Source organism: Mustela nivalis, assembly GCF_964662115.1.
Source record: "Mustela nivalis genome assembly, chromosome: 4".
In the NCBI taxonomy this organism is placed as follows: Eukaryota; Metazoa; Chordata; class Mammalia; order Carnivora; family Mustelidae; genus Mustela; species Mustela nivalis.
In genome coordinates this window covers 118,758,182-118,783,205 of record NC_139023.1, presented here as the reverse complement: position 1 = coordinate 118,783,205, position 25,024 = coordinate 118,758,182, and the positions used below count along the sequence as shown (strand labels likewise).

The 25,024-nt window shown below is 43.2% G+C and overlaps 1 protein-coding gene and 2 long non-coding RNA genes across 6 annotated transcripts in view; 1 reads left to right on the top strand and 2 right to left on the bottom strand.

The window, feature by feature from the left end:
* AFF1 (ALF transcription elongation factor 1) overlaps nucleotides 1-25,024 on the top strand; it is a 250,846-nt gene that overhangs the window by 65,048 nt on the left and 160,774 nt on the right. The window lies entirely within an intron of this gene.
* LOC309862983 lies at nucleotides 3,912-4,870 on the bottom strand. Its single transcript, XR_014310833.1, has 2 exons — nucleotides 4,616-4,870; nucleotides 3,912-4,238 (listed from the first exon to the last, which is right to left on the bottom strand). It is a non-coding gene; the product is annotated as an uncharacterized lncRNA (long non-coding RNA).
* Nucleotides 8,128-14,558, bottom strand: LOC309862626. Its single transcript, XR_014310615.1, has 2 exons — nucleotides 14,142-14,558; nucleotides 8,128-10,941 (listed from the first exon to the last, which is right to left on the bottom strand). It is a non-coding gene; the product is annotated as an uncharacterized lncRNA (long non-coding RNA).

Below are 25,024 nucleotides of genomic sequence, written 5' to 3'. Positions count from 1 at the left end.
TGGCATTTATAGTAACATTCTGGCAGTTATAGAACCAGTTTTATTTTTTCAACTCATGGCCTCCCTGATGTGCTCCTTTTAGTTTTAATATCCAGTACAAGTGATAAAGTTAGGGGAAGTCCTCAGTAGAGCTCAATTTTGAATATATATCAGTAGCTCGCTGTTTAAATGTTTAATCATGACAGGTTAATTTTTCAGTAGTCCAGAGAAAAAGAAACCATCAAATTCATGAGGAACCGGTCCAGGGCTAGCTTTTAGTTGAAAGGAAACAGATGTGTATTGAGTATGCAACTCTAATTGTTCAAACTAAATAAAAGTCTGAGTGTGAGCCCTTACTTTGCTCAGGGCTATCACAAGTTATAAGCGTGGGCAGAATATTAATGTCATGTGTAAAGATAATATTTGTTTTAGTCCTGATAAATAATAGGCTTATTCTCTGATTTACAGATTTATCAATGTTAGACACTAGTGAATCTCACCTCACTTATATTTACCCCCACCTTCCTTTTCCTCCCCTTTCTTTTTGTTCTTTCTAAAAATTGTTATTGGTGTATAACAGACTGAATAGGGCAGACATTATTAGTACAGTTCAGTGCGTTTTCACAAAGTGAACACACTTGTGTAGCCCATCAAGTGACAATACCAGCTTTCCAGAAGCCTCCTCTTGTCCCCTCACAGCTACTAACTCCCTCAAAGGCTGCCACTATTCTGACTTTAACAGCTTGAATTTGTTTTGTTTGCTTTCAAATTTTATTTAAATTTAATCATATCATATACTTTTTATGTTTTCTGTTCAGTTGTGATGTTTGTTATTTTTATCCTATTTCATAAATTTAAGTATCTTTAACTTTTAAATATCTCAGTGTATTTTATTTTTTCAAAGGTTTTATTTATTTATTTGATAGACAGAGATCACAAGTAGAGAGAGGAAGCAGACTCCCTGCTGAGCAGAGAGCACAGTTGTGGGGGCGGGGAGGCCCTCCATCCCAGGACCCTGGGATCATGACCTGAGCAGAAGGCAGAGGTTTTAACCCACTGAGCCACCCAGGTGCCCCATCTTAGTGTATTTTATAATAAACTATTATGTTAGGTATATATATATATTTTTTTTTTTTTTAAAGATTTTATTTATTTATTTGACAGACAGAGATCACAAGTAGGCAGAGAGGCAGGCAGAGAGAGAGAGGAGGAAGCAGGCTCCCTGCTGAGCAGAGAGCCCGATGCGGGCTCGATCCCAGGACCCTGGGATCATGACCCGAGCCGAAGGCAGCGGCTTAACCACTGAGCCACCCAGGCGCCCCAATTTTATATAGTCTGTAGTAAATATTTTTGTTTCTTTCTTTTGTACTTTCCACAGGCTCGTATGATAATATAATTATCCTTACTCTTTCTTCCTTCCTCTTCCACCCTCCAACTCTTAGCTCTGCTTTTAGTTTTAAATAGTCCACTTTGACAGCACATTTCATTTTATAATTGTACCTTAAGAGCTTTGCCTCTAAATTGATAATAGAAGTTTGAAAAATCAATAGCCCTATTTAGTTATTTTCACCAGGAAGCAAAATAGGGTTTAGGGTTTCATTTAGTATTTCATATAGGGTTATATTTCATATGGCCTCAAAGTTATCACAGGTACCACTGGAAAGAGAAGGTTCACTTTGGTCAGGACAGATCAGTTCTTTAGCTGAGTCAGTTGTTCAGATTCATGCCACATTTTAAACTGCTTTATCTTTGCATGGTGTTTTCATTTTTCCTGGAGTTTTTAGTTACTTTTCTTTTTCCTTATTGAGAGAACATGGCGTCTTGCCATTTCACCAGTCTCCCTTCTTACCCTTATTACTCTTACTTATTGATTGAAATGTCTCATTTCCTTCTTGGAATCCTGAAACTAAAGTTAATTTTTACAAAGTGCCTACTAAATTACATTCTTCTGAAACTGGGCCCAGGTAAGCGAAGCCAGAGAGAAGAACTGCGATGTATTTTGGGAAAACGTTACTTGGTGATGGGTGGAAAACGTGAAGATAGAACAGAAGAATGAAAGTAATTTTATTTCAGGCTCCACCACCAGATTTGTGGGACACGTTTTTAGTGTTTTCTGCCATTAAGAGCAGGTACTTTTTATACATATTTTAGGAAATTTGCTGAGATATGGTTTTCAGTATTTGGGAAGATTTGAAAGATTGAATTTTGTGAGTGCTGAGTTGTATTATAGTACTGTACTGTTGGAAGCTTTCCTTCCCCAGGAGAGTCTGAAATAATGTTTAACTCTCCTGATTGAGAAGAGTCCTCAATTAGGAAGGAAGCTACAAGGTGTTAAGCCGATTAACACCTATTATATGGACAGATTTTCTTTGTGTGAGTAAATCAGGGGCCTAACTTCCAGATGCTTACTAGAGAGATTAATGGCTGTTTGCAATGTTTTCCTGGAACAGTGATTGGCCTGGGCATTGTAAATAATCCACACCTGGATTGTGAACTGGGGAACCAGGAAGGTTTCCTGTGTTTGCCAAGCAAGTCGTTTAAGACCTGATTTACAAGTGTGGTAATGTTTCCTCTATAGAACTCATACTGCATCCCCTTATTTTAGAAAATGGTTCCTAATCATTAAGTTTGCGACATTGTCAGAAGTAGTATTGAAGATGAGTCCCACAGTTTGAGGGGTTTAGAAGAGTTTGGCTTCAGGCTTATTATCCCAGACCTGAGGAAATCTTTTTCAGAAATACTTATCTCCCAAAGGGACGGTTAAATTTGGGGGGAGGGAGGCTAAACTGTCGAATACTGCATAATTTCCTCCAGTAAAATCCAGTTGAGCTAGTATCACATCTGTGATAGGGCAAGTGGGAGTGTGGGACCCTGCGGTGGGATAGCTATTTTTAGATCTGTGGCACGTTGGTTACTAGGGCAAATCGCTCAACTTCTAAAGCCTCGTTAAAATGGGGATAAGAAAAAAAATGGGGATAAGAAGAAGAATGTGTGTAAAGTGCTTATCATAGGACCTCCTGCAATGTAAATCCTCAGTGAATTATTAATGCCACCACTTTGGCGATGATGGTAGAATGGTGGATTTCAAGGGAGTCAGAAGCTTCCTTAATTCTGAGGGAAAAGGCTTTACTCTTTGGATAGAAGAGATTGTTTTGTTTCTGAGCTACTCCAGGAATAGCATTTGTACAAAGAAGAATCATAGAGGAAACAGACCTTTAAGAACAAAACACAGAGTGTGTTTATTTACAGAGCATGTGGATACAGTTAAAAGTTTTACTGTGGTCTATTTCACATTTAATACTGGCTGCGGGATTGTCCTAAATCACACACAGAGTATAAGAAAACACTGCTGCATGGTATTTTCTTTTCTACAAGTAGCATCGTCTTTATATATTAAAGAAACAAAAACAAAGAAACAAACGCTTTATGGAGGTATAATTGACATGCCATCTTAAGTATGCAATTTAATGATTTTTAGTAAATTTGCTGAGTTGTGCAGCCATTTCTACAGTCCATTTTCAGAATTGCACTCCCAGTAGATGCAGCTGCCTGCTTCCTACTCCAACCCCAGGCAGCTATTAATCTACTTAATCGTTTTGCCTGTTCTGAACATTACCTATAAATGCAATCGTATAATACGGGTTTGTGTGTGTATGCGTGTGTGAGACTGGCTACTTTGACTTAGAATAAAGTTTTCAAGACTCATGCATGTTGTATAGTATGTGTCAATATTTCATTCTTTTTTGTTTGCCAAATAATCCGTTGTATGACTGTACCAATGTTTTATTTACTCTTCACCAATTGATGAACATTTGGGTTTTAGCCACTTTTTGGCTCTTATGAATAATGTTGCACATGTGTTTTCATTTCTTTTGGATAGATATAGAAGTGGGATTGCTTTCTTGTAAGGTAGAGTCATGTTTAGAGTCACCTTTATTTTTTTTATTTTTGAAGATTTTATTTGAGAGAAAGTAAACACGAAGGAGGGGAGGGGAGGGAGAGGAGGAGCCAGGAGCAGACACCCTGAGGAGTGGTGGGGCAGTGAGCAGGGGAGCCCAATGCAGAACTCCACTCTGGGACTCCTGGATCTTGACCCCAGCGGAAGGCAGACACTTCACCAACTGAGCCACCTAGGCTCCCTAGAGTCCTCTTTAGATTATTCTGGGTTCCGGTTCACTGTGCTGGTGGGTCAGTTTCAGATTCATTTGCATGTGGTTTTTCTCTTTGCCTTCAGCCCTGAACTGTGCTAATGCTGAGAGCTGGAAGAGAATGGATTAATATTGTTTACTGCCTTCTAATGGATACTAGTCCAAGTAGTTGACATAACTATTTTAGGTGTCACTTTGGTCTGGTGATAGATAAAGTGGACATTTAAACTGTTCAGGATTACACCATTTTTTTTTTTAAGATTTTATTTATTTATTTGACAGAGATCACAAGTAGGCAGAGGGGCAGGCAGAGAGAGGAAGGTAAGCAGGCTCCCTGCCAAGCAGAGAGCCTGACGATGCGGGGCTTGATCCCAGGACCCCGGGACCCCCGGACCATGACCTGAGCGGAAGGCAGAGGCTTCAACCCACTGAGCCACCCAGATGCCCTGGATTACACCATCTTTATAGGGATCCTAAGTTTATGGTACCTTGATTTGCAGAAGAATCTTTTCCTTCTTTCTGGGGGGCTTCAATGATGATAATCCTTTTTTTCCGGGAGCTGTAATAGCCTCTTTAAGAATCTGTGGAACAGGGCTAGGAAGAAGAGCATTTTTGTTCCAGGTTCCTGTGGTTTCTAGAAGCCTGGAGGACATTATTTCGGAATCAGAGTCTTGTTTTCTGTAGCTCCTGATAACCCTGTAAAGTGGTCAGATTAGATGGTAATCGGCCTCTGTGTACTGGAGAGGAAGAAGCAAAGGCCTGGAGAAGTTAATAGCTGAACTTGTGAATCAGACTACGGGAAATGCTGGGGGGCAAGTAGTTTGTTTGGGTTGTGAAATTCTTAAATTACTACACAGAATAACTTTTAACATGTGAGGGACTGTGCAGCTGCATTTCACCTCTTGACCAACAAGTTCGGATGTCTTCATCAGACGATGCCTTTTTTATAAACCGCAATGCTCGCTGCCACCATTTTTGTTGCTAAAGTTGTAGATGCTGGATTATGTATGTTAATGTAAGTAAGATGTTCATAGATAGAAGGAGAACCTGTCTTATTAAAGCTTCCAGAAGCATGAGGTCATCGAGGACTTCGTGTTAAGAAGAGAGAGTTTAAAGGCAGGGAGGAAAAGAAATCTTGTGCATTGAAGCAGCACTAAAGAAATAATACTGGTTCTGTTTGGCCTTGGTAATCTAATTTAGTATGGACTTAATCAGAGTTCTTGCCTACTCTCTCCTTTCTCTCCTTCACTTTAAAAGAGATTTTTCAAATAAAAATTTAAAGACATTTTTTCATAGAAGTATTCAGACATTACTTTTTAAAATTTATTTATTTATTTGATAAAGAGAGACAACAAGAGAAGGAAGTAAAGCAGGGGGAGTGGGAGAGGGAGAACAGGCTTCCTGCCAAGCAGGGAGCCTGATGTGGGGCTCCATCCCTGGACCCTAGGATCATGAGCTGAAGGCAGACATTTAACGACTGAGCTGACCCACCCAGGCATCCCTATTCAGACGTTAACCTTTTCGCATATTTAACATTTCTCAGTATTTTGCTACACTTGAGAAATCTATCCTTTGTCTTTTTTTTAATTTTTCTTCTCTGCTGAAGTAGTTTTAAAGTAAATCTCAGGCATCTGTCTTTTTGTTTATGTTTTTGGTTTTTTTAAATCCAGAAAATCTATTTTATTGCTGTGATCCCTTTGGGTAATCAACACATAACACTAAAATGATTGCTGAGGATAATCATCTACTTTTATTTTTGTCACAAACAGTATCTTTTTTAAAAAAATTATTTTTATTAACATAATATATTATTTGCCCCAGGGGTACAGGTCTGTGAATCATCAGGCTTAGACATTTCACAGCACTCAGCAGAGCACATACCTTCCCCAGTGTCCGTAACTCAACCCCCCATCCCTATTGTCCCACCCCCAGCAACCCTCAGTTTGTTTCCTGAGATTAAGAGTCTCTTATGGTTTGTGTCCCTCCTGATCCTATTCTGTTTCATTTTTTTTTCCCCTATGCCTCATAACCCCCTGCCCTGTCTCTCAAATTCTTTGTATCAGAGAGATCTTATGGTAATTGTCTTTCTCTGATTGACTTTGCTAAGCATAATACCCTCTAGTTCCATCCACATTGTTGCAAATGGCAAGATTTCATTTCTTTTGATGGTTGTATAGTATTCCATTGTATATATATAACACATCTTCTTTATCCATTCATCTGTTGATGGACATCTAGGTTCTTTCCATAGTTTGGCTATCATGGACATTGCTGCTATAAACATTTGGGTGCACGTGCCCCTTCGGATCACTACGTTTGTATGTTTGTATCTTTAGGGTAAATACCCAGTAGTGCAATTCCTGGGTCATAGGGTAGCTCTATTTTCAACTTTTTGAGGAACCTCCATGCTGTTTTCCAGAGAGGTTGCACCAGCTTGCATTCCCACCAACAGTATAGGAGGGCTCCCCTTTCTCCGCATCCTCGCCAGCATCTGTCATTTCCTGACTTGTTAATTTCAGCCATTCTGACTGGTGTGAGGTGATATCTCATTGTGGTTTTGATTTGTATTTCCCTGATGCCGAGTGATATGGAGCACTGTTTCATGTGCCTCTTGGCCATCTGGATGTCTTCTTCTTTTTTTTTTTTTTTTTTTTTTTCTGGATGTCTTCTTTGCAGAAATGTCTGTTCATGTCTTCTGCCCATTTCTTGATTGGGTTATTTGTTCTTTGGGTGTTGAGTTTGATAAGTTCTTTATAGATTTTGGATACATCTGATATGTCGTTTGCAAATATCTTCTCTTATTCTCTTGGTTGTCTTTGGGTTTTGTTTGACTGTTTTCTTTGCTGTGCAAAGCTTTTGATCTTGATAAAATCCCAGTAGTTCATTTTTGCCCTTGCTTCCCTTGCCTTTGCCGATGTTTCTAGGAAGATGTTGCTGTGGCTGAGGTCGAAGAGGTTGCTGCCTGTGTTCTCCTTAAGGGTTTTGATGGATTCCTGTCTCACATTGAGGTCTTTCACCCATTTGGAGTCTGTTTTTGTGTGCGGTGTAAGGAAATGGTCCAGTTTCATTCTTCTGCATGTGGCTGTCCAATTTTCCCAACACCATTTGTTGAAGAAACTGTCTTTTTTCCATTGGACATTCTTTCCTGCTTTGTCGAAGACTAGTTGACCATAGAGTTGAGGGTATATTTCTGGGCTCTCTATTCTGTTCCGTTGATCTGTGTGTCTGTTTTTGTGGCAGTACCATGCTGTCTTGATGATGACAGCTTTGTAATAGAGCTTGAAGTCTGGAATGGTGGGGAAGGGGGTGGGGGGACAGACTGCTTGTAGAATTGAGTTGACTGTATGTCGTACTTTGTGGATTTATCTGTTTGTTAACTCTTAATGTTTTTAACTTGTTCTTGTGTGTCAGTGGTTCTCAAACAGGAATAATTCTCCCCCTACCCAGGGTTGGGAGGACATTTGACAACATCTGAAGAGATTTTTAGTTGTCAGAATCCAGTGGTTCCAGGACAGGAGTGCTGCTAAATATCCTGCAGTGCACAGGATGGCCCGCAGTACAAGGAAATATCTGGCTCCAAATGTCAGCATTGCTGAGGTTGACAATCCCTGTGGTTCTGTCCTGGGTATTTCCTGTAGAATGGAAGTTAGCTGTAAAGCTCAGTTAGAGTCAAGATAAGTCTTTTTGCTAAAAATAGTTGGATAGTGCAACAGTGCTGGTGTTGTTCTGTGTTTTGATCTGGGTGCCGGTTACAAGAGTATGTTTCTGTGAAATGCATTTGTGATCTGTGCACTTTTAAAAAATTGAAATATAATTAACATGCAGTGTTACTAGTTTGAGGTGTACGATATAATGACTCAACAATTCTGTACATTACTCAGTGCTCATTACAGAACTCTACTCTTCATCCCCTTTATCTAGTTCACCCCTCCCCCACTTCACCTCCCCTCTGGCAAACACAGGTTTGTTCTCTGTGTTTAAGAGTAGGTTTTTGAGGTGCCTGGGTGGCTCAGTGCCTGGGATCCAGCTTTGCTTGGGGCTCCCTGCTCCGTGGGAAGCCTGTTTTCTCTTTCTCTCCCTCTGCCCCTGCTTGTGTTCCCTCTCTTGCTGTGTCTCTCTGTCAAATAATTAAAATCTTAAAAAAAAAAAGAGTCTGGGTTTTCTTTGCCTCTTTTATTCTTTGTTCATTTGTTTTGTTTCTTAAATTCCACATGAGTGAAATCCTACAGTATTTGTCTTTCTCTGACAGACTTCGCTCAGCGTTAGGTCCCTAGGTCCATCCATGTTGCAAATGACAGCAGGAGCTGTATACATTTTAAATGTAGGTTATATTCTAATTTTTAAGGTTTACTTGACAAATCCTTACTAGTCATGCTGTGTATTTTTGACTACGCTGTTGGATACTTAGATATGTTAAGAAATCTTTAAATCCTCTTCCCTTTTAAACTTCCTTAATACTCCATTCCATTTACTGCCAGAGAATGAGAAAGATGGCTTAAAACAGATGCCTCGTGACCCAGTTATTGGGATGGTCGAATGTCTGTTTTGGCCAAGCCAGGTATTTCTCTCGTTCCGGAGCATTGCCCTGAGGGAGAGAACACCTTTAAAAAATGGGTTAAGCTAAGTCACTCGGCCTTTGTCTGAAAGCTTAAAGGAGAGAGAGAAAGTCCCTCCAAAGGAGATGGTTTCAAGAGAGAAGATTGCCTTTTGTGAGCAGTGGAATTCGGGAAAGGGGCATTTGGGGCCGAACGAACCAGCAAAGGTTGGGAATGCATTAGGGATGTGCTGGGAATCCTTTCTAGAAAGTCGTCTTAAAGCCAGCTTCTCTTCCCCCATCTCTGATAAATCATTGGAAGGAAAGGCAATGAATTTTTTCTGACAGTTGGTTCTTGCTGGGGCCGGGGCTTCGTTTGCAAATGAAAGGAGTGCTGTTGGAGTAGTTGAAATCACAATGGGCCTTGACTCTTTTCACATCAAAGTGTAAGAGAATCTCCAGGGGTGATAAATGGGGACTGCTGGACTCATTACTTGTAAACAAAGCTGAGGGGTGACCTTTCCCATTTTTTTTTTTAATTAAAAGAAAACAGGGTTTCCTAGTGCCGAGTGTGGGGTTGCTCCTCATTGGAATTCTGACTGCTCACACTGAAGAAGATTTCTGATAAGGTCGTGAGGAGGCTGTGGAGGTTACTCTGGGTTGGCTGTGACTCTCAAATACGGGATAAGTGTGCCTGGTCCAGGATGGCCTCGTGGGTCCTCCTCCAAGATGGAGATCTGAGAGCACTGGGTTCGAAGATGTGCCTGTTGCCCTAAGGGGACCAAGGCAGATTTCTTGACCTCTGTACCTCCGAGGTGGTTAAGGGCTTAGACACTTCCTCTGCTCCTTTTCCCACCCAACCTCAAGGAAAAATCTCCCTGAGTCCCGTGTGGCTCAGAAAGAGGCCAGTTTTCAAGTGAATCCTCAATACTTTGTAAAGAAGTCCAAAGGCTGTTGTTTTCAATTTTACTTTTAAAGGTGAAAGTTCTATTCCTTTTTTATTTGTGTAGTGCAGGGCTTTGCATGCAATGGAAGCCTTTCACCGAAATGATGGTATTTGAACACTTCATGTTCAGTGTTTCTGTTGAAAGCGATGCTGTTATGAACACTAATAATCTAGCATTTTATAGAACCAAAGCCCAAATAAATATTAATAAATCCAGCCCTGCAGAGTTGAAGGTCCACCTTTGGTAAACTCCCTCCCTTGTGTACCCAACTCCCCATCAAGCTTATCTCTTGCTGGGTTTTCACCTGGCTCCTTTGTTAGTTAGTCTAAGCTCCAACCAGATGTTAAATTGAAGGTCAGAGACTGCCCTTTGTAACTCCATTGGAACTTGTAAGGCGCCGGGCATCCGGGACTTCTAATGTGTTTACTGACTTTCCAGATGTTTGGTAATTGCCTTCTGAGTGTATCTTCCAAACAAGTGGTACGACTTGAGAAAGGAACAGAGGTCACAGCTGGAGGGGAGCAAGCAGGTCCCTGGACGCTGTGTAGAGAAGCAATCCTCCAGCCGGGTTTATTCAACCAGAGATAAGAGTATTGGAGGTGACCATAATCTGATATGGGAATGCTGAGTTTGTGGGAGAGGCCTCTCTTAGCATTGCCTTTGTGAGCTCAGATGCCAATAATGGCTAAGGTTTGAGGAGCACAGAGACCAGAATTTGTGCTAATATGTCTTTATTTGATAGGCATGATTTCATTTCAATCTTGGTTTCCTGTGAGGGTGTATTTTACAGATGAAAAAAGGCAAGGAGACGCTCACTGACTGGTTGGTGGTTGATACTCAGGCTACCTTCCTTTTATCACCAGACCCTGTGCCCTTAACCCCCTGGTCCATGTTGTTTTGACAAAAGCTTGTGGCAGGGAAGCACGTTCTGAGCTCTGATTTGAAACTGCAGCTTGGGCCAGAGATCTTCTGGAGCGGACTGTTGCTTTTCTGACACCATGAAGGAGTATTACATCAAAGGCTGCTCCTGGGACAGTGTGTCGACCTGGCTTCGCTAGTTACAGAAACATGCATCCAGAGCTGATTTCTTAACATTGAGGTGTAGACGGTGGAGAAGGGACAAGAAAGAAGGTGTGGTCCTGGGGTGACTGATGAGCCAATGGCAGGAAAAAGATGAATTGAGGGACAGAGGTGGTGCCCAGCCTAGGATAAGTTTGGATCTCCCTCGCTTGCCTCTAGTGAAGCTGCTGTTGTCCTCCCGGTGAGATGGTGTGTGCTGTCTTGGAGGGCACCTCGAGGTCTGTAGGGCATGGCACAGATGTCAGGTGGTGGCCTGGTAATAAATCAACATCTCAACGGTTAAAAGTTGTAGCAGTTCTCATTTCAGATTATCTTTTCAACATCCGGTGAGACTTAGTTTCCTCCAGTGTGCGTGTGATGACTGAGATAGGGAACTGTCCTTAAGAATGGAGGTGTTGATTCGACAAAATATTTCATAAATGAGAGCTGAGACTATATCTTGTCTAAGAATTATGTTGAAAAATATGTGCTAGCTTGCAAAAAAGAAACAAAAACAAAAGACTTGAGAGCATAGGCAACGAGGGGAATGAGAGGGGAGGATATTTGGAACAGATCTTAGTGTCAGTGTTACTTTTCCTTTCTGTCCCCATGTCCTCAACCTACAGTAGCGACCCAGGTGAGTGCAGGTCTTACCGGGCCCACTGAGAGTCTGCCATTGATTTTCACCTGGAGGCAGCTGAAATTTAGGGGGAAAGTTTGCTTTAAAATCCGTTAGACCTGGGGACGCCTGGGTGGCTCAGTTGGTTAAGCGACTGCCTTCGGCTCAGGTCACGATCCCAGCGTCCTGGGATCGAGTCCCACATCGGGCTCCTTGCTTGGCAGGGAGCCTGCTTCTCCCTCTGCCTCTGCCTGCCACTCTGTCTGCCTGTGCTTGCTCTCACTTCTCTCTCTATGACAAATAAATAAATAAAATCTTTAAAAAAAAAAAAAATCCGTTAGACCTGGGCTTGAATTCTAGCCCCACTAGATTGTGTAATGTTGGGCAGTTTACTTAACGTCTCCAAACCCCACTTCCTTCATCTGTAAAATAAGAATAATGATGTGAGGCGCCTGGCTGGCTCAGTCAGGAGAGCACACGACTCCTAATCTTAGGGTTGTGAGTTCCAGCCCCATGTTGGGCATGGAGCCTACTTAAAAAAAAAAAAAAAAGAAAGAATGACAAGAGATACTGTATTTTTTAAAAAAATCCAGCAGTGTGCCTGCAACGAGTCAGTATTTAATAAATACTAATTTGTTTCCCTTTCTGTTGACCTGCCTTTGAGAATTTTAGTGTACAGGGCCTAGAGAATTTGTATTCTGTGATGTTCCTAAAGCACCTTTAGGGTTTTAAAGTCTGGGCTCCCCTGGGCACTGTTTGGGAAGTAGGCCTGCTGTGGTCTTGAGACCCAGCTCTGGAACACCTGGTCATTGACGGGGGTCTGGCCGTGTGGCAGTGTGTGACCTGCCTAATCACATGTTCCTGCAAACTGTGGGCTCATGATTGATATATATATATATATATACTTTTTAAAAAAGTATATGGGCTGCTTAAGTGAGCATGAGAATGGTTTTTGTTTGTTACTGTGGGATTTATATTACTAAGCATTTGGGTAATTCCTAAATGGTAGGTAACACGTCTCATTCATGTCTCAGTAAAATCCTCATCTCATATTTCCTGTTAAAATGTTACATTAAGAATATAGTTTAGGGGACACCTGGGTGGTTCAGTTGGTTAAGCAACTGCCTTCGGCTCAGGTCACAATCCCAAAGTCCCCGGATCAAATCCCACATTGGGCTCCCAGCTCCACGGGGAGCCTGCTTCTCCCTCTGACCTTCTCCCCTTTCATGTGCTTTCTCTCACTCTCTCTCTCTCTCTCTCAAATAAATAAATAAATAATCTTTAAAAAAAATATATATATATATATAGTTTAGGGTATCCATCAAGATAAGTATGCCTAATTATGTTGTAGAGAGGATATTTAATAATACTTCTTACCTTTTTATTTTAAGGAAATATTTCCTTAGGGTTAGTTTTATTTTTTTTTTTTCAATATTTTATTTATTTATTTGACAGAGAGAGACAGCAGAAGAGGGAACCCAAGTAGGGGGAGTGGGAAAGGGAGAAGCAGGCTTCCCGCCAAGCAGAGAGCCCAATGGGGGGCTCAGTTCCAGGACCCCAGAATCATGACCTTAGCTGAAGGCAGATGCTTAACAACTGAGCCACCCAGGAGCTCCTGGGTTAGTTTGATTTTAAACGAATAGTCTTTTCTTTTCTTCTGATAATCCAAGATCCGCTCATTCATTCAGCAGTGACTTACACAGATAGGGCCTTGATGTCATAGTGTCTCCCAGAAGCTAGGGGTAGTGGGTGGCAGGGAAGGAGTTAGGATGAGAGTAAGTTGTTAGCTGGTAGGAGCCCATACTAGAGCTTGCATTCTAGTTAATAATGTAAAGGTATTACAAGTGTTTTTTTTTTTTTTTTTAAAGATTTTATTTATTTGACACAGAGAGAAATCACAAGTAGGCAGAGAGGCAGGCAGAGAGAGAGAGGGGAGGAAGCAGGCTCCCTGCTGAGCAGAGAGCCCGATGCGGGCTCGATCCCAGGACCCTGGGATCATGACCTAAGCCGAAGACCGAGGCTTTAACCCGCTGAGCCACCCAGGTGCCCCACAAGTGGTTTTCATGTAGTGCTTTAAACTTTTTAATTTTTTTTAGGATTTTACTCATTTATTTCTGAGAGACAGAAAGAGAGAGAACGCACACTTGCCCCCAAGGAGGGGAGAGAGAGAATGAATCTCAAGCGGACTCTGTGCTGAGTGTCAGGCCTACCCAGGGCTCCATCCCACAACCTGGAGCTCATGACCTGAGGCGAAACCAGGAGTCAGATTCTCAACCAACTGAGCCCTGAGGGCACCCTAGTGTTTTAAACTTTTTTCAAAGCATTATTAACAGTCCGCTGTGCTGTTGCATTTTAACCTCCTGGGTATCTTATAAGGTGGGTAGGCTTAAAAAAGTGAAATGGTTTGCCCAACATCCCTGAGTTAATAATAAAACCGTCCTCTTAACTCGGAATTAGTTTTCTTTCTTTTTTTTTTTTTTTTAAAGATTTTATTTATTTGACAGAGAGAAATCACAAGTAGATGGAGAGGCAGGCAGAGAGAGAGGAGGAAGCAGGCTCCCTGCTGAGCAGACTCGATCCCAGGACCCTGAGATCATGACCTGAGCCGAAGGCAGCGGCTTTACCCACTGAGCCACCCAGGCGCCCCTCGGAATGAGTTTTCTGTCACTTTCCAGCCTCCCCTTCACCCCCAGTCTTTCTTTCTCATTCGTCCAGGTTCCACTGAAATAACACCTCTTTTAGAACTCTGGTCCCCCAAGAAACGTATTGCTCTTTTTGTGCACTCTGACCTTGGTCCTTTCCTCTGTGCCCCAGTTTCATTATTGCTTCCCTTTTCCAGATTCACCCTTCAGTACCTGCTCTGTTCAAGTAGACTCTGTTTCTCCTTCACGGGGAGCAGGGTGTTAAACTTGGCCAGTAGAGGGTACTGGAGGGATGGGGGGTGCGGTCCTCTCTTCCTGGTGGCAGTTGCTTCTCTTTCTCACTCCCGCTGTCCACGTGTCCGTGTGAGCACCCCCATGGTGGGTGTGCCCAGACCCAGTGGTGCTCAGTCTCAGTGCCCACAGGCTTCTTGGCAGCTTTGCAGCCCTTGGCTTCCTCCTCTCAGTGCAGACACTGACTGCACTCTCCAGGCCTTGTGCCTGTGGCAGTGCCCAGCTCCCGCTCTGCACCCCAGATGATGGTTCCCTGCTGCTCTATTAGGACTGTAGACCAGTTCCAGCCAACTTCCCTGCCACCCAGCAGGCTGCCGGCACGCCCTTGCCCGAGACCTCCCAGCTCCACTTTTGGGGAGGGAGTCCTCTTCAATGTTTGTTCCTCCTTGGGTACCCTCTCTCAGCTCTGGGTACCCTTAGAGTTGTCTTTAATTCCCCTGTGAGGGGTGCCTGGGTGGCTCAGTCATTAAGCATCTGCCTTCTGCTCAGGTCATGATCCCAGGGTCTTGGCATCGATCCTCCGGCTCCCTGCTCAGCGGGAAGCCTGCTTCTCCCTCCCACCGCCCCTGCTTGTGTTCCCTCTCTCACTGTGTCTCTCTTTGTCAAATAAATAAAATCTTCAAAAAAAAAAATACTGTATTTTTTTTTCTATTTTTCTATGAAATTTCTGTTCATATTATTGTGTGGTTTCTCTTTCCTGATCAGACCCAGAAGGATACAACCTCTGGTGCTTATTTTCCTTTGTCTCAGTGTTATTTCACACATCTGTGTAAATTGTTAACTACTTTTACAGCAGAGGCCTGTTTCATCCCTCAGGATTATCTCTGTGCTTTGCAAATAACCTGTGATTAATGAATGATTGAATTTGCCTCTGTTGTTGCTGTCAGAGGGAGAGAGAGAGAGGGGACCGTAGTTATGGGTATTCATTTGCTCTTTATGGCAAAGATAGCTCAAAGTTCTTGCTGTATTACTAATGCATTAACTTGGTGTTTCTGTGAAATCTTGTCACAGATGGGGCAATTACTTGGTGACCCAATTATCAAAAAGTACATTTTAAGGCCTGTGTGTAAAGTCTTCAGAATTGTGTAAACAGTGATTTACTGCTACCTATTTATCTTCATTGACCTATTAAAAACATATTGCTAAACCAAACAAAAACCCAAATTGCTTTAATGTATGGCAAGCCTTAAAAATGCTTTAAAAATCGCATGTATTTTCCTTTTCAGGCTAATTTGTCAGTGTCATCTCCCAGTACCGTTGTCTGTTTGGGGCCAGTGTGTTAGGCTTGGGTTAACACTCAGGTTCGCTACATGCACTGGCTAATCCTTTTCTCTCATCAACCATTGGCAAAAGAGGAGTGAAGGGTATGACCCATAGGGGAAAACATCTTTTTCCCTCTGCGTGGCATTCTGAGTCTGTGTCTAGGAAAGCAGTGTAGCCAGAAAAGCAGGAATATGGCATGTATTTTGAATGTAGGTCCTTCGTTATGGTTCAGAAAGGACATGTTGATAACTCGGTATCATTAGGAGGCTAATGGCATTTTTGAATCAGTAGGAGTTAGTTCTGCCAGTTTGCTGACTGGCCTTTTACCATGGGTCGATTTCAGCTCCTGGGTATTGGCCTGCACCTTCCCTTTGCCCATTCCCAGTCTTCTCCATCAGTGTTTGTCTGTCATTGTCCAAGTCTCTGTACCTCTTCCCTGTTCCATCCACTCAGATGACCTTTTTACATACACTAAAGATTTCTCTCCTTTATGAAGATAGAATACATTAAAACCCTCAATTTGAAATGCTAGAGGGTAATTATTTGTAGGAAGAAAAATTGTGTTGTTCCTTTTCATAAGGATTCACATCTAGCATCCTTTGAATCAGGGAATGCGTGTGGTTTTGGACTACCTCTCCCACTATCTCTTTGTAGTAAGATAGTGTCTTGATAATCTGAGAAATAGATGTAGTTTCTTTGGAATATATGTAACCTAGACAGAGGAGCTCAGTGTATTATTTTACACTTCAACAAATGTTCAGCACCTGCTATGTTCAGAGTGCCACCGAGTAAATAGGGCACATGATGGCACATTGTCTTCCCTCTTCCCCAGTAACATCCCTGGGATGCTCATGATGGCTCATAAGCTCTTTACCCTTCTGACGGGCCCCTCCCACTTCCACACACAACTTCTTTCTTTCCTGCTTAATAAAAGTTGTCATTCCTCAGCCCTTTGTCCTCGACTTACTTGCTTCCTTCTTACCACATCTTTTCTCTGTACAGTCTCACTGTGGCTGTCCTACCTAAGGTAGGTGACTCCCCATCTAGATTTGTGAGCCAGAACTGCTGCTACACCGCCATCATTTCCCTCTCCGGATTCCTCTGTCTCTCTCAAGGTGTGTCCGGCGCTGTCCGGCCTGACTTCATCGCTGCTCCTCAGTAGGAGGAACCGCATTGAGCTAAGAGGTTCCCCATACATTCATTTTGCTTCTTTCCCTAAAAAACTTAAAAGGCTCCCTATCATCTGCTGTTTATAGTTGGATTCCCTTAATGGGGCACCCAAACCTCCATCCCCAGGGTCTCCGCCTTTTCTTCAAGTCTCATCTCCAATTTTTCCACCAACCCTGGTGTTTAGCTGTATAGAAGTTCTCTTTGCAGGCTTTTGTCTTTCAATTTATGTGCTTTGGGGACGCCTGGGTGGCTCAGTTGGTTGGGCAGCTGCCTTCGGCTCGGGTCATGATCCCAGCGTCCTGGGTTCGAGTCCCACATCGGGCTCCTTGCTGGGCAGGGAGCCTGCTTCTCCCTCTGTCTCTGCCTGCCACTCTGTCTGCCTGTGCTCGCTCTCTCTCCGTCTCTCTCTGACAAATAAATAAAATCTTAAAAAAAAAAATCTTCAAATTATGTGCTTTGGCATACACTGCCTTTACTTCCTTCATCTCTAAGTGCTGCCCAGGAAGTACAGGGCTTTGCCGGAGCATATGGAAAGGGCACCTAAATGCAGATTTGCAGAATAACCAAGGCAGACTTCTTGGAGGAGGAGGAGGCAGGGCAGATAATGAATATATGTTTGTTTAAGAGGTAGTCAGTTGAAACAGTTGGGTGGTGGAATGGGGAGAAGAAAAATGTATTCTATGTAAGAGGAAACACACTTGGGAAGGTTTGGGTTAAAAGCAAACAAAACATAAGGCTCCTTTGAGAAACTGAATAAATTTCAGTATAACTGGAGAATAGAGTACCAAGCCAGGAAATGATCTGGTGACCCATGCTAAGAAATTTGACTTTGTATTTAGGGGAAGTCCTCAAAGAATTGTAAACGGGTCAATGGTTGACATGATTTTAGAAGGTCACTTATCAAATGGAGAATGGAGTGTAGTAGGGCAGAAGAGGACGCAGAGAAACCAGTTGGGGGCCTATTAAGTGGTTCATGGGAGAGCTGGAAAGGGCCACATCGATTCTGGATAATTTTGGAGAAATGGCGACAAAGAATTTGTAGGTAGTTGGGCGGAAAGGATGTATAAAAGAGAGCGGTCAAGAACAACTCCTCATTTTTTGGGTCTGTTACTGGGAGATGCTGCTGGCAAGGTGGGGAAGCCTGGAAGGGCTGTAAGTCTTTGGGGGCGCGTTTAAGCTTGAGATTCCTAAACACCTCCTTGGAAGGGGAGATGTCAAGTGGGGAGTTGGTTATCTAAGACTGGAGCTCTCTGGGGAAGGTCCGGACCTAGGATACAGATTTGTTTAGTCGAAATTGGACCACTGTTATCCATGAGATTTTCTTGGGAGAGTGAGAAAATGAAAATGCCCAGGAAGAGGAAACGAAGTAGCAAGAAGTTTCAAGGAGCTTGAGAAGTAAAAGGAAAGGACTGTGAGGAAAAACAAGGGAGTGCTGGCTTGGGGGCCAAGAGAAGAGAGCACAGGAAGGATGGCTCAGCATATCAAATGCTGTTCAACTCTTGGTTCACTTACCTGCGCCATGCAGCTCCTGCTGTCACCTGTCACCTGTGGGCAGCAGTGGTCCCCCGTCTCTCTTGAAGATACTGCCTGTTATTATGGCATTTATTTCCTAAATTGCTGTGATGCTTCTTTATGAGATTCTGAGATCAGACTGCTGATTTAAGGGCTGTCATCTTTGTGTCTCCAAAGACTGGCGTTATACCTGGACTGAGAAGATGGTGAGTAAATTGATATTATATATATATATTTAAGGTTTTATTTATTTGAGAGAGAGAGTGAACAGCTAGAGAGAGCACAGGCTGGTGGGGGAGGGGCAGAGGGAGAAGCGAGCTCCCCGCTGAGCACGGAGCTTGCCAAGGGGCTCTATTCCAGGACCCCGGGATCATGATGTGAGCCAAAGGCAGACACTCAACTGCCTGAGCCACCCCAGATGCCCCATAAATTAATATTTTAAAAACAAATGAGAATTCACCTCTACCATCAAGAAATGGTCATGGCCTCTTAGCGGATTTGCCTGCTTTTGTCTGGAATCAGGGTGTGTTTTTAAATACATCAGCATTCCTTTATATATAGTGCTTTGTAGAATTTTCTGCGTTCACAATGGCAGAAGTATGACATTTTGACTGTGCCTGGTTCTTGTGATGGACAAAGACCTCAGTATCAGGACTTTGTGATATGGGGGCTTACACTAGGGGAGTATGGGAAATGGCAACTCTTGTGAAAATAAGCTGGTCGGTGGGTGGTGCGTGAGCCGAAGGAAGAGATTTATGAACAACATCCTGCTCTGGGATCACTGCTGGGGGCAGAACAGGGGGAGACATTTCCGTATAAATCATGACGGCAGCTCAGGAAATAAAGTCTGCTATTGGAGGGTCTCACAGGGACCTTTTACGGATCTCTTCTGCAGAACACATGGGTGAAAGAGAATTGATAGGTGGTATTCTTTTTGAGTCTGTGTGGGGGTTAGTGCTTGGACTGAGGTAATCCATCTTTCAGAAGGAGAGAAAAAAGAACAGGAGAAAACAGAGGGCCCGAGAACTATCTGTAGCTTGTTAAAATGCTTGTTGAATTGTAAAGAGAGTTGAAGGGGCCCTTTGGTAGGAAGCAGAAGATTGTGTCCATTGGTTTCAGGTCTTAAGTAGTACCCTCTGTGTGGAGTTTCTCCCTGTTCCTTCATTGATCTGCATCAGTTTCTGCTTGAGTTTCAGGATGTGTAGGTGAGATCCTAATGTCTTAGCCCAGAGGGCAGATTATTTGGCCTGGGGAAAAAAACAAAACAAAACAAACCCAAGAAACTCTGTTTTTGTCTTTTCAAAATAAAAGACACAGGAACCATTCCATCAATAGGGGGCTGAATTCTAAACTAGGATATACCTACAAAATAGAAGAGTAGCTATTAAAAAAAGTAAATCATATTAATAGGTAAACATGGCATGATACAGTGTATGAATTGCAGAATAAAATCAAAAGATAGGATTCTGTTTTTATGAATAGGAATGTAGGCATACATAGAATGGCTCTGGAAGGACATTACCAACCTTTGCAGCGTTAATTTCGTTGGGAATAGGATTATTTAGGATGCCCAGTAGCATGACTTTCGTTTTTTAAATTTATAAACGTATGGGTAATTTTTTTTCTTAATGTGCATGTATTATATCAAAATGAAAACACTTTCTATATAATTTGAAAAAGTGAGGGAATGGTCTCTTCTGTTATGTTTTTTTTTTTTTTTTAAGATTTTATTTATTTGACAGAGGCAGCGAGAGAGGGAACACAAGCGGGGGGAGTGGGAGAGAGAGAAGCAGGCTTCCCGCTGAGCAGGGAGCCCCATGGGGGGGGGGGGTGTGTGCATCCCAGGACCCTGGGATCATGACCTGAGCCAAAGGCAGACGCTTAACCACTCAGGCACCCAGGCACCCTTTTTAATTCCTTTCTTATTTTTAAATTTATTTTAAAAATATTTTATTTATTTATTTGAGAGAGAGAGCGCACGCGTGCGTTTGCACAACATTCAAGTGGAGGAAGGGAGAGGGACTAGCCGACTCTGCACTGGTTGCAGAGCTGGACATGGGGCTTGATCTCCCAACCCTGAGATCATGACCTGAGCCAAAATTAAAATCAGGTGCTTAACCGACTGTACCACCCAGGTGCTCCTCCTTTTTTTTTTTTTTCTTTTTAAAAAGATTTTATTTATTTATGAGAGAGAGAGCAGAAGCAGGTGTGAGGGGGGCAGAGGAGAGGGAGAAGTAGGCTCCCTGCTCAGAAGGGAGCACAAGGAGGCTCGATCCCAGGACCCTGGGATCATGACCTGAGCTGAATTGAAGGCAGCTGCTTAACCGACTGAGCCACTCAGGCATTCCTGTTCTGCTACTTCCAAAGGAAAGTTAAAATGTTGCCTGTTCACTCATTCAGCCAGTAAATATCTGTTTGTTTTGCATTCCAGGCATTATTCTGGGCAGTGAGGCTACAGGAACAAATAAAGCCAGCAGGATCTTGCTTTCCTGGAGCTCATGTCCAGTGTAGGGAAAGACGAAGAGTAAACATGTAACAGCTCTGGGTTATGAAGCCGCGTAGGTGGGGTAAGCAGTGTCAGATCTGTGCAGGAAGGTGGTGCTCAATTGTATTTTACATCAGACAGGCTTCTCTGATGCGGAAATGTTGGAGACCTGAAAGAGCGTAAACCGAAGATGACTGGAGCCTGGGGGTGGGGAAAACTTGGCAGGGAGGGGGAGTTTGTGCGGAGGCCCTGGGGCAGCATGTGTTTCGCATGTTGAGCGAGACAGCCAGTGATCCTGGAGTGGTGACCAGGGGGAGAGGGATGAGGTCGGAGAGAGCCAGCAGGAAGCCAGATTATGTAGGGCTTTTAGGCTGCTGGAAAGTTGTTGGGAGTCAGATGGAGAACTATTTTTGACAGGAGGAGTAGCAGTGTCAGCATGTCCTTTTAACAGGGTCCCTCTGGAAAGCTTTGTGGCATTTACACTGTGGTGGGCCTGAGTGAAAGACCCTATCCCTGCCCTTGGTGGGGGCTGTGCTTCCTCCTCACTCCACAAGTAGAGAGAATTAAAGGTTTGGTACAGGATCGTGAAACATTACAGAGCAGGCCCCGAGTTTTCCTGGCTGTCACTTTGGCACTCTGTCATAGAGATAAGGGTATCTAATCTGGGACTTTCCATTTTCTGATGTTACAACATGTTATTTTTAATAGTTAGATGTCTGATGAATTATTATGGCATTAGGCCCAAGATACTGTACTGAATTTCCAGGGGTTCCAGCCTCAGTTGTCAAGATAATACTTCTGATCTAGGATGTTTGCTAGAATTTTGAGTCAGAGTATGACTGGTGCCCTCCACCCCCGCCCCCAGCAGGCAGCAGGCACCTACACATTCAGTGGTTAAACTTACCTTGGAACTATCTGTACCTTGAGTGTGCATGTTAAGGGTACACTTACTTACCATAAAGCTGGTAAATTAAAGAGTTACGTCATCAGAAGCTAGCATATCATGGTCTGCTGTGGGCAAAGCAGTGTGCCGTGTTCTTTAAGAGCTATAATAGAAATAGCAGTATTATGCCCTTAAGGTGTTTGCAGTCTGTTGGGTACAACAGGCGACAGCACTAATGTTGTTACAGAGTTGCAAGATGAGAACTGGAAGTACGCAGGAGGTAGAGGTGACTTATGAGTGGGGGAAACCGGAAAGGCTTTATGAGCGAGGTAGTGCTGGAGCTGGGTATTGGCGTTTGGAGAGGACCAGAAGATATTTCGGACCCAAGGGACAGCCAAAGGAGTGCCATGAAAGACGACAGGCTTGGGTGAAAGGTCTGTTTTCAGCTGGAATCAAGTCTTTGCAGGAGGTGAAAAAGGGAGGCAGTGGATGCTGTGGGGTCATGGTATCTGAGCCCAAGCTGTTGTATCAGTACAGTGGCTGCTGGCCGGCCATGTGTGGCGCTTGAAACGTGGCTGGTCTGAACTGACATGTCCTGGAAAAGAACAGAACAGGCAGATTTCAAAGACTGGTCTGGAGAGGAGAAAAAGTAAAACAACTCATCATTAACTTTGTATTGGTTAAAAATCAAACGAGGAAATTACTTTTTGGTTATATTGGTTTTAAGTGAAACATTATTAAAACGTATTGCCCTGGTTTCTTTTTACCTTTTTAATGTGGCTGTTGGCAAATGAAGACTTATATTGGTAGTTCCCATTATATTTTTATTGGTCACAGCTAATCTGGGTTAGGCCGGCTAACCCTGGAAGAGGGAGTGGGGGTGAAAAGCGAGAAGGAGAAAGAAAACCAGGAAAGGAGAATCTATAGGATTTACCTTAGTGGGTATGGGATAGGTCAGTGATCCCCCCTGAGGCTCTGGCCTGTTGTTGCCTTGAACTTAAAGGAGTGCGACTGCACTGCACGGAGGCGTTGGAGGGGGGAGGACAATGATGATTTCATTAGGTCCTGTTGATCACAGGCTGTGCTGTAGGGAGATTAGCTTGGCAGCAAAATGTGGAGCTGGCAGGACCTGGAGGTGGGGAGACCAGTTAGGTTGGGTCCCATGCCCATCACAGCTGGCTCCTGCAGCCTCTTGGAGGGGAGGGTGGGGTGAGAGCATGTTCTGTAGAAATAACCTACAGAATAGCTTTGTAGTTGATGCTGAATTTTATACTGGGCTTCCTGTTTTGTCCTCAGTCCCTGTCTTTTTTTTTCTGAAATTGCCACACCTTTTATCATAGGAAAAAAGGAAGTGTGCAAATTGTGCTGTTAAATTAGAAAAACTTTAATGCAAATATTTGGACTAGTGTAGTAACTTCTCTTTTTCCTTATTATTTCTGGAAGCAAATTGCTTGGTAAAGAGAAAGGAAGTATCCAAACAACAAATTTGTCAAGCTTTATTTCCTAGAATCACAGTGAGGACTGACAGAGTTTTTATCAGGGAAGCCCTCCTTTTTGAGAATTGTTTTCTTTCATTCATTCAGCAAGTACTTATTAAACACTATGGCAGGGGGAATGTTGAAATCTGTTGCATTTGGGCACCTGAGTGGCTTAGTCAGTCAGTTAAGCATCTGCCCTCAGCTCAGGTCATGATCCCAGGGTGCTGGCATGTGGGGAGCCTGCTTCTCCCTCTGTCTCTGCTGCTCCCCCTGCTTGTGCTCTCTCTCTTTCTGTAAAATAAATAAATAAAATATTTTTTAAAAATCTGATGTATCGAAGATGATAAAAATATGAGTCCCTATCTGTTTAGCTAGCAAGTTGGGCACACAGATAAATCATGAAACTGCATGATAAATGCTCTAAGGGCAGTCTCAGTAAAATGTTATGGGATTGTAGAAGGAATGAAGTGTCCTACGGTGAGAAATATGGTTATTCTGCTCATTTCCACTTTCCTTTGGGGGCTTCGGGGTCATATCATCTTGGTTAAGGTGGTGCTATGGCAGATTTCAACTTCTGGGTTTAAGTTTGTGTGCATTCAGTGATTTAAATTAAGTGTAAATAGCGGTTGTTCCACCATTATCATTTTGGTAACTGTGAAGTTGCTTTTCTCCTAGGATTTTAAGGTGTTAGGAAATGGCTTCAAGAATTGCTAACTTGTGGGGCGCCTGAGTGGCTCAGTGGGTTAAGCCGCTGCCTTCGGCTCAGGTCGTGATCTCAGGGTCCTGGGATCGAGTTCCGCATCGGGCTCTCTGCTCGGCAGGGAGCCTGCTTCCTTCTCTCTCTCTCTGCCTGCCTCTCTGCCTGCCTGTGATCTCTCTCTGTCAAATAAATAAATAAAATCTTAAAAAAAAAAAAAAAAGAATTGCTAACTTGTGATTTCCTGAAAGGATGGTATTTCTTGTAACTAAGAGCATTCATATAAAATACAGTGAAGGTTAACAATGTGGAGTCACAGGAAAGCATTAGTACACACTTAAGAGAAAAAGCTGGATGGTACATTTTGGTCATGTAAATCAAATTCAGAAAGGAATTTTGATGCCTAGCTAAAAACGCAGGTCCTGATACAAAAACGAGCTTTCAGGTTGTGGCATAGGAGATTCTGGCTCAGACTCTAGGCCTTCTTTCTTTTCCTTCCATCTTGTGAATGTTATTGACAGTGCTGGTTGGATTTTTGTAATCCCTTTATCTGTCTGGAATGACCTTTCAAAAACCACAACTGCATGGGCGCCTGGGTGGCTCAGTGGGTTAAAGCTTCTTCCTTCAGCTCAGGTCATGATCTCAGGGTTCCAGGATCGAGGCCCACATCGGGCTCTCTGCTCAGCGGGGAGCCTGCTTCCCTCTCTCTCTGCCTGCCTCTCTGCCTACTTGTGATCTCTGCCTATCAAATAAATAAACAAAATCTTAAAAAACAAAACAAACACAACTGCTTGGGGGCACCTGGGTGGCTTAGTTGGTCAAGCTTCTGCCTTCAGCTCAGGTCATGATCTCATAGCCCTGGGATCAAGCCCTGCATCCCTGCTCGTGGGGGAGTCTGTAATTCCTTCTCCCTCTGCTCCTCCCCTCCTTGTGCTCTCACTCATACTCTCTCTCTCTCTCTCTCAAATAAAGAAATAAGATCTTAAAAAAAAAAAATCCACAATTCCTTTAAAAACTTTGCCTAGATCATTACTGCCTAAAGAGAAATACTGCCATGTCTCACTGCATCCTGCTGGGCTGCTTTCCTCACCTTTCTTGGGCTCCCTGCTATGCAGAACACCTTTTCACCAAGTGCTGCCTCTTCTCCTGCCTCTGTGTTTCTGGCCATATTGGTTCCATGCCTTGAATGATCTTCCAAAACTACTTTTTCCCCCAGGGAAAATCCTGTTGGTCCTGCCATAACCTTAATTTGGTTTCAGTTCAGCATTTATTGAGGTGGTTCCATGTGTTGTATGTTGGGGATGCAAAGACTTTTTG